The sequence below is a fragment of the Seriola lalandi genome, unplaced genomic scaffold, assembly GCF_002814215.2.
Source record: "Seriola lalandi dorsalis isolate HSWRI2012SDOR001 ecotype SW California unplaced genomic scaffold, Sedor1 jcf7180002054952, whole genome shotgun sequence".
In the NCBI taxonomy this organism is placed as follows: Eukaryota; Metazoa; Chordata; class Actinopteri; order Carangiformes; family Carangidae; genus Seriola; species Seriola lalandi.
In genome coordinates, this window is record NW_019525503.1 from 833,535 (window position 1) to 851,374 (window position 17,840).

Genomic DNA, 17,840 nt, shown 5'->3' on the forward strand with positions numbered 1-17,840 from the left:
TTAAGGAGGGTTACATGAAGGTGAGGCAACGGTAGGGAGGAGACGGAGGACAAAAGAATAGGTTAGAAGAAAAGTCAGAGCCTAATACCCTATCGCTCTTTTAACATCTGTCTGCTTGTTTCTAAAACCAGGGAAGCAGCTGCGACTCATCTGCTGATTAGAGCTGTAATCAATCACTCATCACATTGTGTGTGTGTGTGTGTGTGTGTGTGTGTGTGTGTGTGTGTGTTAATCTGTTTGTTAATGCAAATGTGTTTGTTTTATCAATCCAGACCACAAAGTGAAACATGTCCAGCGGACTTGAAAGTTGTTTCCCAATTCAGAGGCCACATCCTTTGGAGGGCGCGGTTTACGAAGGCGTGGCTGCGTAGACCGCAAAGGCCGAACTGAAATAGGACGGTGTGGTCTACGGAGGATTTCCTATTTATCCTCAGCCACTGTTGTATTTGTAGAGTCCACCATATTCTCTCTTTTCGAAAAGTGATTCATCACCAATGAACCTCCAGGGCTGAAAATGAAGCCGACACAGAAGTGCCGAAAACTGCAGTTCTTCTAATGGCCACTAGAGGCTGGCTCCAAAAGTGAGTCAGTCCCCATAGACTCCCATTTTAACATGTCCAACTTTACAGCAGAAATAAACATGTTTACAGCCTGGTACAAAAATAAATTTTGGTCTCTAGAGATAATTTCCTCCTTCATGACAACTGTACAGGGGGTGAATTTTTATACAACGCACCCGTTTAGATTTTATTAAGGCTAACAAATATGCATAATTGAGAGTGTGGCCGCTTTGCATTTACTTATGTCTCGGCTCCACACACGCCCCACCTCTTTGGATTACCTGAGAGTTAAATGTAGTCAGGCACTGCCAAGATGGTGACAGCAGAGCAGCTCACTCTGAGCTTGAAAACCGCTCCTCAGAAACCTATGGGTGACGCCACAGAGGCTAAGTCCATCTTTAAATACAGTCTATGCTGCAAATACAATGTGGAGCCATGTAAGGATTGTTCCACCAGTCATGAATTAATATCACATGTAATTCTTCTACTTTCACTGCAAGTTTCAATGTCACTTTTTTAACTTAAGAGAGTAAAAAAAATAAATAAAAAAGAAACATAAAAATTGCGAGCATGTTCCCAGCACCTCTCCCATCTGCTCTCACAGCAGTGCACACATCTCATCACGAGCACAAAGCCCCGCAGACTGACAGTTCATTCGCCTCACACGACAAAAGCTCTGGCTTCAGCTGATCAAAACTGCATTTATCATTATTTATTTTTTATGACAGCTCACCTTTTCTCATTCTGTTGTGGGGATACATGACTGCTAGAAATCTAATTTGACGTACGCACTTCACGTTTGACATTTGTTTTTTTCTCATTACATTCTCATCACTGAGAATATGGGGATAGACACTCTCCTGCTATAATTAAGAGTATCAAAAACCATCACAACTGGTGGTACCAATTCAAAAGATCTTTCATCAAGCATAAAAAGATTGTTCTTAAGATTAAACCTTTCACTTGCATCCTTGGAAATGACATTGTATTATCGCCTTTCAATTAAACTGAAATGGAAATAAGATCTGTGCTGAATGCGGGTGTGTATGAGTAATTGAATACCTTGAAAACACGCATAGGTTCAAGTTTTTACAATGGAGTGATGTTAATGCTAATACATCTCTGCATGATACGCTGACGTCTGTTTTGTATAGAAGGCTCTTATTTAGCTTGACGCTAATGTTCGATGAGTCATCTGCAAACAGAAACAATCTGAATAAACATAAATCTGTTGTGATGCTATTTTGGAAAATGTTAAAGTTGGCCTTTGCTTTTGCTTACGGAGATTTCAGTGCAAGCAGTGATTTTATCTCCCTGTACCAAATACTGAATCAAATACAACCTTGGACATTTTTTTGAGGACAAATTTCAACAGAGGTTGGAGAGAGAGGTCAGATGTGTGGGAAGTGAAAATGCTCCTTTAGAATCACCTTGTGAATATCTCCACACACTCGCTCCTACACAGTGCATTTCCACTTCAGCAAAAAAAACAAAAAAAAACTGCAACAAAATTCTCAACTCTTAAAATCTCTTCAAAGTTTTCATAAGATCAGCAACACATCCTCGATTTTGTGTCACCAAAACAACTCTCCTTGATTTTTTTACTTGTTTGCAAAGCGTTTTATGGCTCCACGCTGGTGAAAGCCAGAGCTGGAGGCGTGATGTGTTCGGGATGTCCCAACGTCCCGTTCTCTTCAACGCAACATCTCAGTGACACCTTGACGGGATTTCTTCAAATTTGGCACAAATGTCCAATTAGACTCAAAAAAGAACTGAGAATTATCGGATCTGTCAAAGGCCGAGGTCAGTGTGACCTAAGAAAACACATTTTGTCCATAACTCACAAATTCATGCACTAATTAGGACCAAGCAGTTGAAAGATGAAGCCAACATGGAAGTGCCAAAGACTGCAGTTCCTCGAATGGCCACTAGAGCCTGGCTCCAAAAGCAAGTCAATCCCCACAGACTCTGTCCAACTTTACAGCAGAAATGAACATGTTTACGGCCTGGAACAAAAAACTGTTTTGGTCTCTAGAGCTTATTTCCTCCTTCATGACAACTGGACGGGGGTGAATTTTTGTTTTAAAGTCATCCGTTTAGATTTTATTTTAGGCTTAAAGTTCTGCATAATTTAGGACGTGGCCGCTTTGAGTGACAGGTGGTTGAGCATCTGTTTGCCACAAACCGACATGCACCAAAGTCTTGGCTCCACACACGCCCCACCTCTTTGCCTATTTTTAGATTAGCCGGGAGTTAGGCGGAGTCAGGCACTACCAAGACGGCAATGGCGGAGCAGCTCACTCTGAGCTTCACACAGTCTATGGTTATGACAGAATTTAACACAAATCTTTATAAGGATGAAATGAAGTGATGACATTTAATATCTAAACGGTGTTTATATAAATGCATTACAAATTGTTTTTGAAAAAGTTTCACAAGACAAAGAGATAAAAAAAAAGCAAAACAAATAAAAGATAATGTTATTATAGTATTATAATGTATGCTGTGTATTTTCTAGTATCTGGTTTCATTTGAATATGAAGTGTTTTGTAAGTGCTCACTCCAAACACATTTACATCTCAGTTCAGTTAATCTAAATTATATATTTGTCCTCTACCTACTCAGGATAAGGTCATTCTGATCACTCTGCTACTCCATTTTTTATTCCTTTTGCTGCCACTACTTCTTTGTACTGTATATATGGATGTTCAGAGTATGTGTGTGCACATGATGTTTGAGGCTGCTGGCAATTTTCTCTTTGATTACTCACTTTCCATCCACTTCCAAACTTGAGATTTTCACATCAGTTTTCTCTCACGATCTCTTCGATACCAACACACTCTCATCAGTGCAAGTGTGTGTGTGTGTGTGTGTGTGTATTTGGAAGTGTTTGTACACACAGAGACATGTATTTGTGTGCGTGCTGGTTTGCAAGCCCCTGTCTCCAGTGTCTTTCTCTGTCTGGAAAACATATTGCCGAAGGAGACAAACACATCTCACACTGTGCCCACATGGTAACCAGGGAACACAACAAAAAAAAAAGAAAAAACAGATCAAGGGAGAGACAGGAAGCTTGGGAGAGGGGATGAAAACAGATGCTCAGGGATGAAGAGAGAAAGGGAGAGAAGAGTGGAAACAAGGCCACATACGCTTGTCTGGTTGGATTTCAACACATCCACTGAATGGCTCCGAGCTCTCTTGTTCCACCCAGTAATGTCACACATTTACAACAGGAACCCCCAACCATGTGATGTGGCTTATGTGTTTACATAATATGAAAAATCATGCCACATTTTACTGACACATATATTCAATATTTGAAAGAAAATACTTTTTGTAAAAACAAAAATTGAGGATACTATGAAAAACAATCTCTGTATGGTTCAGTCTTAACTTTCCCATCGACTTCGCCACCCGTCCTCTTTTCAGAAACATGTTTTAAATGCTCCATAAAGTGAGTAGCTGCTGAAGAAAGTGAAACACTGAGCAGCTGAAAACAACTTTTTTCTCATGCGTTGGTGGAGACCAAAAGGAGAGTTGGATATCAGTCTCAGATTCATCAGATATAAACAAACACAACTCTGAGAAACTGTTGTTACACTCCCTGCTGGGTGTGTAAGTAGGCAATTGTTGGCTAACACATTAGCCATTAGCAGAATTAGCTGAGTCCTACTGTAAAAACCAACAAACGCAGCTCTAGCTAGAGGTGCTATTGTGACACACACAAAAGATGTGGTCACATTTTAGTTAGTGTCTCACATACTTAATGGTATGATAATTATATTTATTCCATCTCTTGCTGGTGATTTATTATTTTTTTTAGCTTTGAGAGACTTTCAGTCTTTGTGGACTTCTTATTTTGGATGTTAGACCCGACAACATCAGTAGCTGTCAACGTAGCAACAGGCTAACGTTGTCCTGTCTGCTCATTTATCCTTTTTTTTTATCAGAAATAACTCTTTGCACCTGCAACACTATTCATGCTCAACAAGGAATGTATTCTAAGGCTTGTCAGAGTCAAAATCCTCAAGTTAAATCGTTTTGTTATCAGTGAATTTAACTAAAAACTGAGGAGTGAGTTCAGTCACCCTGTTAGTGAGGTAAATTCATATCAAAGCAAGGGTGGATTGATTTTGGGGGAGTGTGTGTTCTTGACAACCATCTGTCCTCTGAAAGGAAACCAGTCTGTTTCTCTGACTCTGTGCTGCAGCTGTGCAGTTCACTCCTGAGGCCTCGCATATGTGTCTGTGTCCGTGCACGTGTGTGTGTGTGTGTGTGTGTGTGTGTGTGTGTGTGTGTGTGTGCATACACATGAGAACTTATGCTGCAACATTCATGTGTGTTGTCTAATTTGTTGTCACACAAGGCCTTTAATCCCTTTCATACTATAATCCTTTTGATTTTGGTGCCTAAGTGGCATCATTTAGAAGAAAAAATCGGCTTTGTCTCCCACAAACACATTAAATTAACCAGTGGTTCATGTCCACTTCTCTTTGAAAGCCACCATTACAGACTATCTGGCACACTCACGCACACACATGCACACACGCACAAACACACACACACACATACACAAACACAAACACACACGTCTGTGTATTTCTGCAGTTGTGAGAGCTCTCCATTGAATTAAGCCAATGCAGTAACCATGAACCACAACACCAAAAAAACAAACATCCCCTGCTTTCATTTCGATGCGAGCCGTATGCTGGGACAGCGGGGATCTGGAAGAAATCTGCAGAATTGTCCAGAGAAAAAAAAACTTTAACAACTGAACTTTTGCTGCAACTCAGGTCGACATCATCCAGCACCACCCTGCAGTGGCCAATGAACGCTCATCCTTAGTTCTGTTGTTTAACTCACGATGGTTAAAGCGGAGCAATGATTGTCGCCGGGATAACTTTTCCGAGTTGTAAACTTCCTCCTCAGTATTATAAGCATTTCATTAGCTATTAAACTTTTTTAATTTATTCAAAACAGCCCTCAAGGCTTGCAATTCATTATCATGCTGACACCTGACGCGCACATGTAAAGGACACTGTGATCTCTTTGTGGTTGTGTAGCGGTCTGCCAGTTCCACCTCCCACAGGCACAGATTCAACCATAACCATAAAATGGTTTTGATTGTTATAGTTGCAGTGTTGGCTGATGTCAACAGCTGGCAGGAAGTCAATTTGGACCCAAGTAACACACTAATGGTCTCTTTTCACCTGCAGCATTTTGCCTGATCACGTGATGCTGACACCCAGAATCTTTTTTCTCAAAAGTCATACGGATATGATAAAAAATAAAATGCAATTACTAAAAACATTTCCAATGTGAATGCAACATGTTTCTGTGAAGTTATCTTCACTCATGCCTAATGAAATGATGCCAAGGCCCTTAACAGCTGGTTTAAATCCAAAACATGTCCCCAAATGTGGCAAAGTTCAGACATACACACTCTCTCTCTATCTCACACACACACACACACACACACACACACACACACACACACACACAGCCATAAACACAATCAGCAGGGACATGGGCAGCCCTATCAACAACCGTCGCACTGCTCAGGTTAGTACAGAGGTGGCTGCTCTAGAATGCCAACAAAGAGAGAAGTAAAGAATAGATCCAGGGTGACTCAGACCTTCGGTATACCCCTGTAGACAGACAGACACACACACACACACACACACACACACACACACACACTCTTATCAAAATGCAAACAATCCATAAATCCAAATATGACCATTTTGTTCCATATACCTGTCTCATTACTCAACTTCAGCTGCACTGTAAGTTTGTGCGTAGAAACTGCGGAAATTGCTTGTGTGTGTGTGTGTGTGTGTGTGTGTGTGTCTTCAGGTAAAATGCAGAAATTGCAATTGTTCTCTTCTTATCACCACTTAGGAGTTGTGCAAAGTGTCAACAGTGTTTAGAGACGGAGGAAACAAGCACACAGCCAATCAGTCCCGACAGCACAAGAAGCTCTTTCTTTAGATGCTGTTTGACGATAAGAATGAGACTGTTGTTTTCATTCTCCATCCGGGTGAAAAATGCCTCCAGTTTAATGAAATTCTCCTCTCATTACCTTCCACTATCTCGCTTTTATCAAGTCACTCACAAATTTTTGCTCTTTTGGCAGCCGTGGCACTCGCACACACACACACACACACACACACACACACAGCATCAGATCTGGAGGGGATGGGGCTTTATATGCGTATTAAAGAGCCAGCATATAAAAAGACCATTTATTACTGCTGTCACTGCATCGCTCGAGGAACACAGTCAGGAGCCCTCCACGGCAGTTGTTAAAAAATAGATTATAGAAGCTGACAGGAGATTTTAGAATCTTTTTGGTTCACTCTGAGGTAGATGCTGTAGTTCTTTTAATTCATTATGGGATTCAGTTGTTAAAGAGAAAAAGCTCCCCTTGCGTGGGAGGGAGGACACCATGCTGCTTCGTGCCGCGTGCTAAGCCTCCGATTCAAAGTTGTGTGCATTTACTGTAATTGTATAGGAAGTGTGTTTAACTTAGAACTTGCATGCTCATATTTTATCATTACAGCCAGACATGTGAGGCAGCAACAGGCGTTCCTTTTGGGAGCGCCCCCCGGTGACTCACCTGGTCGAGTGCACACCATGAAGGCTGACTCCTTACCACAGCGGCCTGGGTTTGAACCGACCCGAGGCCCTTTGCTGCAACTTTCCTCTCTCTCTCTCTCTCTCTCTCTCTCTCTCTCTATCCCTCTCTCCAACTCTAATAAAGGCAAAATGCCCCCAAAAAATCTTCCTTTTGATTTCTGGAGATAACGACATCAATTAACCAAGTATCACAAGAAAACGAGCTTTGTTATCTGGAGATAATGAAATAATTAACTTGTGATCTTGAGCAGTTGAAAAAAGAAATGATTTCACTTATGGCCTTTCTTGGCTTCCATGCATCTCATCATTGTATTAATATATTTCTAGTTTTAGATCCAACTGCCATTTTTCAACTAGAGAACCCAAGCTGCCTGTGAACGGAGGTACAGGAGAGGCAAAACATGCAAATGCTTAAGTACTTTGTTTTCTCAAATTGGAAACTATGTCTGTTGTGGGCCACTGAGACACCGTATGTGATACTGAGCTATATACAATTGATTTGATTGGCAATGTTTGAGGTCAAGGATCAACCTCTTTTCATGCTGAAAAAATAAGAATCCGGGGGGGAATATTCTGTCTCTACCCATTACCACAAAGATGTGTTTTCTCACTGTTCTGATGTCAGAGATTTTTCAGCTCTCGCTTGGAGGCAAGATCACAAAAATATGGAAATGCAGGCTCCAGTGATGCCAAATCGCCGCTGTTTGTGAAATGATGCATTTGATGTCATTTGCTGGATGTCAAAGAAAGGGAACAGATTCTGAGTCACAACAAAAGTGTGAATATTTATGTTAAATTTTCTTGACCTACCTTCACAATGTTACAACAATACAGCTTGGGTTGGAACCTGCCAAAAGGTATAAGCAACATACTACAAAATACAATATAAAATCAAAAGCAAATACATCATGCAACTCCAGTTTGTGCAGTGCATTTATCTTGAGTCCTAAGTTTTCATTAAGACATAACTGTGTGGGTTATAAATAATTCACACTGCTGAAATTTTTGTTCCTGTGCCCAGATTGTAAATTCAACTAAATCAATACTGTGATGAATTTAAAGACTTGTCAATGTATTAGATGTTTCCTAAAGCAAAAGGTATTGGAGTGACATCAGCTTGTGGGCTTATCTGTTTATGAAACAGCAGAAATAAGGGGTGTGGCTTGTCTGTTATTGCAGTAGCTCTAATTCCAAAAAATGTCTTCTTTTGTCCTCTTTAGGAGACTGAAAGCTTTGTTCCTGCACTTGAATAGCCCCATTCTTCACTTTGATTAGATTCCAATGCTCCAATAAGTGCTCTCCTAAAGCTGATTAGTTAGTTTCCATTCCACAAACACATTAAGTCTTGTCTGCTTAGCTGCAGCTCGCACGCCACACAACATGAAAAGTGTGAAGTGAGTGCGTGACAAAAAAATAAATCAATAAAAAAATCCTTAGACCCAGATGTGAAGACTTCCGCACATCTAAAGAAACAGAGCACAAGTTACAGCATTTGTAACACAAGTTGCTCTGGCATACACATGAACACTCTCGCATTGTGAGTCAGGCTGTAAGGAGGGCAGGCTACAGGCTTGTATATGCAATTAACATCATATTCGGACATCATGACAACTGAGAGGGAGTCCTGTAATCTTGATCTTGGTGTGGACTGATGGCCTGCAGAGATTGTCTGGTAATGTGAATTGTTTCTAAAGTGTAGTCTTGCCACGGTGATGGACTGGATGACAGATAAAAGCAACTCTGATCATATCGAACCTTCAGCGTTTACTGCTCCACTCCCGGCTGCTTCCTGTGGTGTGTGTGGGGATCATATGAAGTCAAAGAGCGAAGACAACTGATAGGCAGTTGCTAACGGAAAGTAATAGCTTCGAATAAAAAATTATATAGGGCGCCATATTTAAGGGCACGCGGTTTAATACACAGCCGCCTTCTGAGGCGGCTGTGTCCAGCTGTTTACCTTCACTACAGTTTGTTTGCTTATGTGGGTTACAAATAATTTAAGCAGCTTACAGTTCCACGACCTTTCCCAACTCATGGCCCACATCTCAAAATTGTTGGCGGCCCACATCTGACCCCGTAATAATACGGAGGCCAAACAATGCTTCCTCAGACCTTTAGGGCTGAACTGAAAGCAAAGGGAAACACGTAGGAAGCTTCGTAGCCTTCACAGCAGCTTATCACAGTGACAGGACCAGAAAAAAGAAAAAATGAAATTTTATGTTTTTTAAAAATAATTTCAAAACATGTAGAAACATTATTCACACACACACATAGAACCACTGACTTAAGTAAATAAAAAGCTCATCGTGATGATAATAGTTTGGCATTATATAACAAAAAGGTTTTTGTAGTTTGCTGAACATATGTACGCATCACAGAGAGGTGGATTACGCTGATCAGGCCAACAGCAGGTGACTCTTTGACACTCGAAACATTGGTTTTAGATGGAGAACTCATTTAAAGTCTTTTTATTTTGTTTTGTTCCCAGACCAGTGTGTGTTGTATGCATACATACACAGATGAAAGCAGACATTAACGCTGCAGCTGTTCTGAGAACATCGACGGTCCAAGAAAAAGTCCTGAGAGAGAGAAGCTTCATTATACAGACAGTGAGTGCTATGAAACTTTAAGATGTTTATTATGTTCTCTTGCCTCCAAGGTCTAATAGTAAAAAGAAGAAAGGACGAAATGATCAACATCTTATGACTGTTAGATAATGTCCTCTTCACTTTTAAAATGTACAGTATATCGCCAGCCAGCTATACGATCGCACAAAACGGGCATAAATATGCATCATCAGACACAGCCACATGCATCCCCACACACACACACACACACACACACACACACACACACAACTTTACAAACAACTTTAAAGCTTGTGTCCTATAATCCACAAAATCTATTTTATGCGCCCCTTTATCTTTCAGCGCACTTTTGATGACCAGTCATCTGTCCACTTTATGTGACTCTGTCTTATCAATAACTCACCCTCATTACGTCCCGACCACTCCAGCCCCCCCCCCGCCCCTTCAATGCGAATGGAGGGGCAGGAAGGGGAGGGGGTGGATGGGTGTATGGTTGGGGACAACGACGCCTCATTCGGATGGAATATGTCGCCAGGAAATAGTGGCGGGAGCCGGCGGGATCCTTGATTCTGGACACATTCCGGTTTTATAGGCGGTGTGAAGATGAGGGAGAGGAACTCTGAGTGCAGAGATAGTGTCATTACTAGCTAGTTCACCTTGAGGTTATGCGTATTCCGCTATAAATCCCCAGGCTGCTCTCACCTTGGCCAGGTGCTACAAACTGCTCCTCTAAAGCGCTGCAATGGAATCGTTCATCTAATGAAATGTTTGTGGGAGCTGGGTTTGAAAGGCTGGACAGACTGTTGCGGTGGCTTGCCTTGAGTTATTTCGCAGCACAACAGCTGTATTTGTCAGTTGTATTTGTAGAAGTGTTACTTATAGATCTAGTGTCTGAGTGGTTGTTTTAAAAAAGATAAAGGGGGTTGCACCGAGGGACCAGAAAAACATACAGGATACGAAAGGCTTTCAATACATATTACCTTTTGATTCAGTGTCAAAAACACTGAATCAAAAGGTCTTGCACTGCATGTGTGTGTGCACATTTTATAATATTTCAAGGTACCCTGTGGAGTTTTTATGGGCTATTTGCCAGTACAATCCAAATATTTACTCGTGGGAGCAGTTTCTCACCTAACCCCCGTGATTAAATTAAAACGTAAATGATTAATTAAGGCTAGGTAAAGAAAGTATTCAATGTGACTGAAGGTAGGAGATGTACATGACTCCCGCTGTCTTTGGTGTTAAGGTCAAACTCCTTGCGCATCAATCAACCCCAAAGTCCTGCATATGACTTTTCACCACACTGGAAGGATATTGTGCAACTTTGGCACTTTCTTGTTGCCGTTCGAACAGACATCCAATGCTGTTATTTGTCTGGAGACGAAAAACAAGATGTTGCAGCAGGACACAAATGTTCTGTGCATAGACTGTAAATGAAGATGGACGTGGCCTCCGTGACGGTGAAAACAGGTTTCTGAAGAGTGGTTTTGAAGCTCAGAGTGGGCTGCTTTGCTGTCGCCATCTTGGCAGTGCCTGACTTCGCCCAACTTTACATCCCAGTTACATTTTGTTGTTTGGCGTCATCTAGTGGTCGTAGTAATTATGACAGGAGCAAAGGGAGAAGTGTGATGAGGTGGTATAAAGAGAGACAGAGTCCACGTCAGGAGGTAGGTCTTGGCGGATGAATGAACATGACACAGGAGAGCCGTGTTCGATTCCCATGCGAAAGCGGCAGTTTAGGTTTTTTCTATTATCCATGACCTTTAACCATGTTGTTATCATTGTAACCATGACAACAAATATCATCTAATGCTGAGGAAAGTCTTTTCCTAAACATAACCAAGTAGTTTTTGTGCCTAAACCTAATCAAGCCATGACCGTTAATACACTAACCATGGCGACGAACGTAGGTATGCCACTCTCTGCACAGTCCGCTTTGTTTATTATTGCTGCCATGACAACCGAGGTCTGGTAGACGTACCGCCGTTGGGGCGCTATTTCAGGAGACACGCCTATGGGTCGTATCAGAGGGTTAAAAGAAAAGAAAGAAAAAGGGAAGTAGTCTGTGGTTGTCAAGGTGTTATTTATGTTTGAGAGTATAAATATGCACTGATGCATGGTGCTGTGATGTGCACAAACAGTAGCACAAATGTACACATGGAAAAACACTTGTATCCACAGACGGTGGGTTGTTTGGAGAAAAGCCACCAGCTCTCAGTTTTTTTGGCTGAAGCCTGTAGCTTGGTGATTATCCTACTGCCAGGTATTGATTTTTGAATAGCGGGCCAAGCACTACCCTGGACCGAGAGCTCCTGTCAATACAAATCTTATCGCTACATTGACAAAGTGAAATAATTTCATTAATTCCACTGCAAAATGTAGGGGGAGGGAAGAGTTATGTGGTCTGGCTCCACTTTGAACAGTCATAAAGCAGTCTGTTTGCACTCAGGACATTGTGTCTCTGATAGGAGATGAAAAAAAAAAAAAAGAGAGCGAAACAGAGACACAATAAAGCTGCAGACATCATCAAATGTGAAATAATATTAGCAGTTTAATTAGCGAGTGTTTTTTACAGTCATGCTTATTCTATTTTTCCAAGAGCCAGATATTGAAAGAAGATCAATAACAGCAAATTAGCGGTGTTATTTATTTAGCTGTTAGTATGTATGGGGACATAATGATGATAAATTCTCAGAGTGAAGCGTTTTCAAGTCATTGCTAATGTTTTTACATGAACAGCTGCTCAAAATAAAGATGTTACGTTCCACTTCTTCAGACCAAAACAAAGTTATTTCACCTTTCTGATTGAAACTGTCAAGTAATGTGAATTTTTACGTATTTTATTCCATTTTATTGAAGTTATATTTTAGATTAGCGTTTCTTAGTTCATTACTAGTCTTATTTACCTTTAAATCTTCTTCTCATTATTATTATTATTATAATTTATTTTTTTTTTTTTTATGATTCCAACATACAGATGGATGTAATAAAAACGGAACACATTACGGTTTCCAGATTTATATTAAAGACAACTGTTGAGAGTTCCAAGTCCCCTAGCTTCACATTTTAATGGGTTGCACCAACTGGCATCAATAAACACGGTCCACCCCTGCTCTGATTTTTTGGCATCCCCTGGGTGGACTAACGATCTGTTTGGCCGGGATAAACTGCTCTAAGTGCTCTCGGCGTTGTGAGTCTCTTCTCTATCACAGTTATTTCAGGACATCCACGTTTCTTTCCCTTCATTTCTTCGTGAACCGCAGCTTTTGAGGAATTGATTTTCCTCACGGGTTTTTAAACAAACACTTAGTGATAGGTGTCAAGCGTGTGTGTGTGTGCGTGTGTGCGTGTGTGTGTGTGTGTGTGTGTGCGTGTGTGTGTGTGTGTTCCCCGGCAGTCGTGGACGACAGTGACAACACACTGAAAGGTGGGAAGTGGGAAAGATAACTCTCTTTATCATTATTATTATTATTATTATGCAAGAATGATTTTGGTGGTCAAATGTCAAAGGTCAAGGTCAGTGTGACCAAACAAAACATTTTTTAGCCATTACTCATGACACACACACACACACACACACACACACACACACACACACACACAGGAATTATGATACAAATGGTTCATATTTTCTGTGACTCTGGATAAATTGGGATGTAACCTGAAACTAGTCTGAGCGGCGGAGGCAGACGACCATGATTCTAGTTTACGACAGTTTTTTGGGCTGAAATACATTAACACTGAATATTTTTTAAAGGCCTTTCAAATAAGTGAATTTCAGATTAATTCAGATTCGGAAAATGTACATCATGTGGCCGGTATTTTTGTGGACACTTGACCATTACATATTCACAGCCTCCACACTTCTGGGGGAAGGGGTTTCCAAATTATATTGGAACCTTGGCTGCAGGGATTTTGCTCCCAACCAGCCAAAGGGGCATTAGAGAGGCTGGACACTGATGTTGGGCAATAAGGTCTGGCTCGCAGTCGGCGTTCCAGTTCATCCCATAACTGCTGGGTGAGGTTTAGGCCTGAGCTGTGTGGGGGGAGTGATTATCATCCTTTCCTATACTCCCTGCTGGTCTGAGCTCGGCGTTTCCCCGTGGGGAGTGATGAGGTCAGTGCCTCCATGCCAGACATCAACGCTGGTTAACATTTACATAATTTATTCCACATGAGCTACAGTTTTACAATCTGATTTAGTCTTCTGTCTCAGGTTCGGTGTAGACTACACCTCTACGTTACACATCTATGAGTCCACTATACAACTAGAATGACAATGTGATGAGGACGGAAAGGATGGAGGCTTGTAAACTGTTAAAAGGGTCAAGAAGAGTGGAAGGGTCTTAAAGACTGTTAAGGCCTCTACTTTTCACCAATCACCTGATGATTACCTCTCTTGGAAGATGCTGTTGGTTCAATCATGAAAAACAGCAGAGAGCATCCAATGCTTCCATCGCTCTACCAACATCTGTCTCTTAAGCAGCTTTTAAACCGTCCATTTCCTACTTTTTCCCCCCCCTCTTGACTTCCAGCAGTGACTCACGTTCTCCTTTTCAAATATCACTTCAATTTTCACCTCATGCACCTCAGCGGTGGATCATAACATAATAGGACTTGGTGTTTAGGTGTAACATTTCAAGATAGGACAAAAGATTGAAACATCACCGCACACAAATCCACTGTCTTTCAGAAAGGTGTATTTTTCTGTCACGGCTCTATTTTTCAGCACTGTATTTATTTATTTTTTTTACTAAACATGTGGTCAAGCATATAATCTATCACCATGAATTCATCTGGGGCCTGACAACCTTAGATGACAGACAGATCTGCTCTTCCAATATCACACTTCCCACACTGACGCTGCTGCCTCTCTCTTCTCTGTGCTTCCCTTTTTTTCCTCCCATTTTTCATAATTTCTGATCTATAAACGTTTATTTATTATAATTCACTATTTAACCTTGGATTAATTCACACATTCACTCAAACACAGTTCATATAAACTGCATTCAGGCTGCCTTGACAACACAGCAACAAGAGCCGAGTGCAGAATAGAAAACTTGCCGTGACAAATATGAGACATAAACCATAGACTCAGTACAGAATCTGTGTAATTTGTCTAGTTCAAGTGGTTTTCAGAGACTTGACTTAACTGCATTGTGAGCTGTCCCAGACACTGCATTTCCATCACAATGCATTTGTAGTTGGAGCTCAGTGCAATCTGGAGCTGGAGACAGAAGGTCTGCAGTATCAATCAGAGCGCAACAGGACACTTGGGGTTTTGCAGGGAGGGAGGCAACGGACTATAGATGCATTTTACTGAATTCTGGATTCCACGATTGTTCACATGCTTTCCAATAAAATAACCAGTCCTCCAACCTGAACACCCGTACACCCCCTATGATACGACCCATATTCGTGTCTGCTGAAGTAGAAACCTTGGTTGTCATGGTTACAATAATAAACACGCAGACTGTACCGACAGCAGCGTACCTACCTTCGTCGCCATAATAACGGTCATGGCTTGGTCAGCTTTAGCAAAAGATTGTGATTCGGGTTAAAATAAGTACCTCCTCAACATTACACGACCTTTGTTGTCACGGTTACAAAATAAATTGCTGGTTTCACATGGGTATCAAACACTGTTCTTCTGTGTCATGTTTTTGTTGAGCCATCCATCACCGCACTTTCCCCTTTGCTCCTGTCGTAATTACTACGACCACTAGATGTCGCCTAGCAACAAAACATAACTACGAGTCATAATAACCTGCGTCTCACGACGACCTAGTGGGCTGGGTTTTTTATTTAACAGTCTCCAATAACAAGCTGTTTCTCTTCCTGGTTTGATGACTCAAAAGTCTGAGATCACTTTCCTATTCACAGACTTTTGGACCCCACTGTGCATAAAATTGCTTCTCGAGGCTTTAGGGAAGCTCTGGAAAATGTTCATGGCTTTAATACTCATAAAACAAAAAGCTATTGTCCTTGTGTGCTATTGTTGGTGACCTATGAGTTTTACAGCGTGTTTTATCATGGTGCTGTATGGGTAAAAAGCTTTTGAGCTGCAGGGGATTTTTTTTCCTGTCGCACTACCCACTTAGAGTATAATACATCCATGACGCAGTCACATGACACACACTGGGACTTCCCATCGGTTTTCATTCCCTCCAACCTAATGTCGTGTAATTATGTCATTCGTGCACCCCCAGATCAACATCTTAGACTGAGCAGTAATGCTGGGATTTTTAAGGTCTTCTAGTCTGCTGTACCTTTCATTTTCAGTGTTGCCGCTAACAACAGTTCCACTTCACCCCACCGCCCACCTTCCTTCCTCTGTCCCCGTCACTCTCCACACTGAGACCAGAGTCTGGCTGAATGAAGGGATGAAGTGTTGGGTGATGAACAAAGAGTAACCGGATAAATATATTCAGCGAGTGCAGGACATCGATTGTGGACAGTAGAATGCAAGAGACATATTGTCTTCTTATCTGAAAATAACAAGGCCAATGATGTCCCCTCTTATATAAACTTCATTTTTTTTCATTTCCATGTGCCTGCCTGCAGATCTGCCTGCAGCTTTCACCGACAGATATTGACTGTTTCTTTACCTTGAGCTTTTGTTAAGAAGGCTCTTATAGATGAGACCTTAGAGCAACTTTTGTACTATGCTAACATACAGCAGTTCAAAAGCAGCAAGGAGAAGAGCACGTTGCAAAACATTAATTAATCAGGTTGGCTTGAATGCATAATTTATGGACGCTAAACTTGTCAGAACACTACAACCACACCGACAGAAAAAAACAAAAAAACACCCAAATACACACCACTGACATCCGTGTGTTCACACATGAGCAGGCAGTCTGACACCGCATGGGAAATATGGAGGTAGCAAACCTTTTCAAAGACTTCAATTTGTCTCAACAAGACTAAATGGATTTTTAAATACTCCTGAAGCTTTAGATTCTCTTTGCTCATTAATCCAAATTCGAAATGAATATTTTCAAGATTAAATAACACCTTGTTCTTGTTCCTTTATTTTAATCTATAAAAGATGTAAAAAGAAGTAATTTAAAAGAGCTGTGGCTAATAGACATATAAAATGAGTCTGAATTTCTGTTTTTATTTTACAATATGAATGTCCATCCATATGTGATGCTGTTAAGCAGTTCAATCAGGAAGTCTGTCTTTACGCCTCATTCATTCTCTAGTGGGGTGATATCAGGTGACGTCACCAGATTCCACCACCAGCCAATCACATTGTTGTGTTGTCAAACGTTAAAGTCTAGACACTGGTGGTGTCTAGACCCCGAGAGCTCCCAGTGGGGTCTAAGCGCCGAAGACTTTTCCTCTCTTGTTTTGCACATGGCAATAAAAAGTTTATTCAGTGACTCAGAATGAAGTTTCTCCTGATTTAAACGTGTAAACAGTCCTTACTCTTGTTTCTAGATGGTGCAAGTAGTTCATTACTACATCTGCTGGTCCAAAGCTGCTGCTCAATACAGTTCTGAGCTCTACTCAATACTGTATTGAGCACCTATCAGCACAGCTGTCACTAATGACCTCATACAGCCCGAACTCACTATAAATGTAAATGTCGGATAACTCTGCACCACCATTCGAATGCTCTTGTGAAAAGTGTGTAATATATACATGAACCAACCTGCACACAAACATAACAATTCATGCAGAGGGGACCATCAATGTGTGCACCAACTTTCATAGTGACCTATTCCAGAGATATTGAGATATTTCATTTGATTTCAAGTGAAAACTTTGACCTGCTGGTGACGCTAAATGACGAATCACTAGAGCCAGATGTTGCTGTTTATTTTTCCCCCAGTGTAAAAGGAGCTTTTGTTGCTCGACTCTCTGTATGACTGAATTGCTACGACAGTCGTTCATGTTATCTCCTCTCTGTTGTATTTTTCCAGTAGAGAAGCACAGAGGGATTGGATGTGGGGTTGCTGTTACATTTTCATGTTCATTTTAATAACTTTGAGCTTGACATGACATAAATTACGTTTGGTGGTGGTGGTGGTGGTGGTGGCTGTGG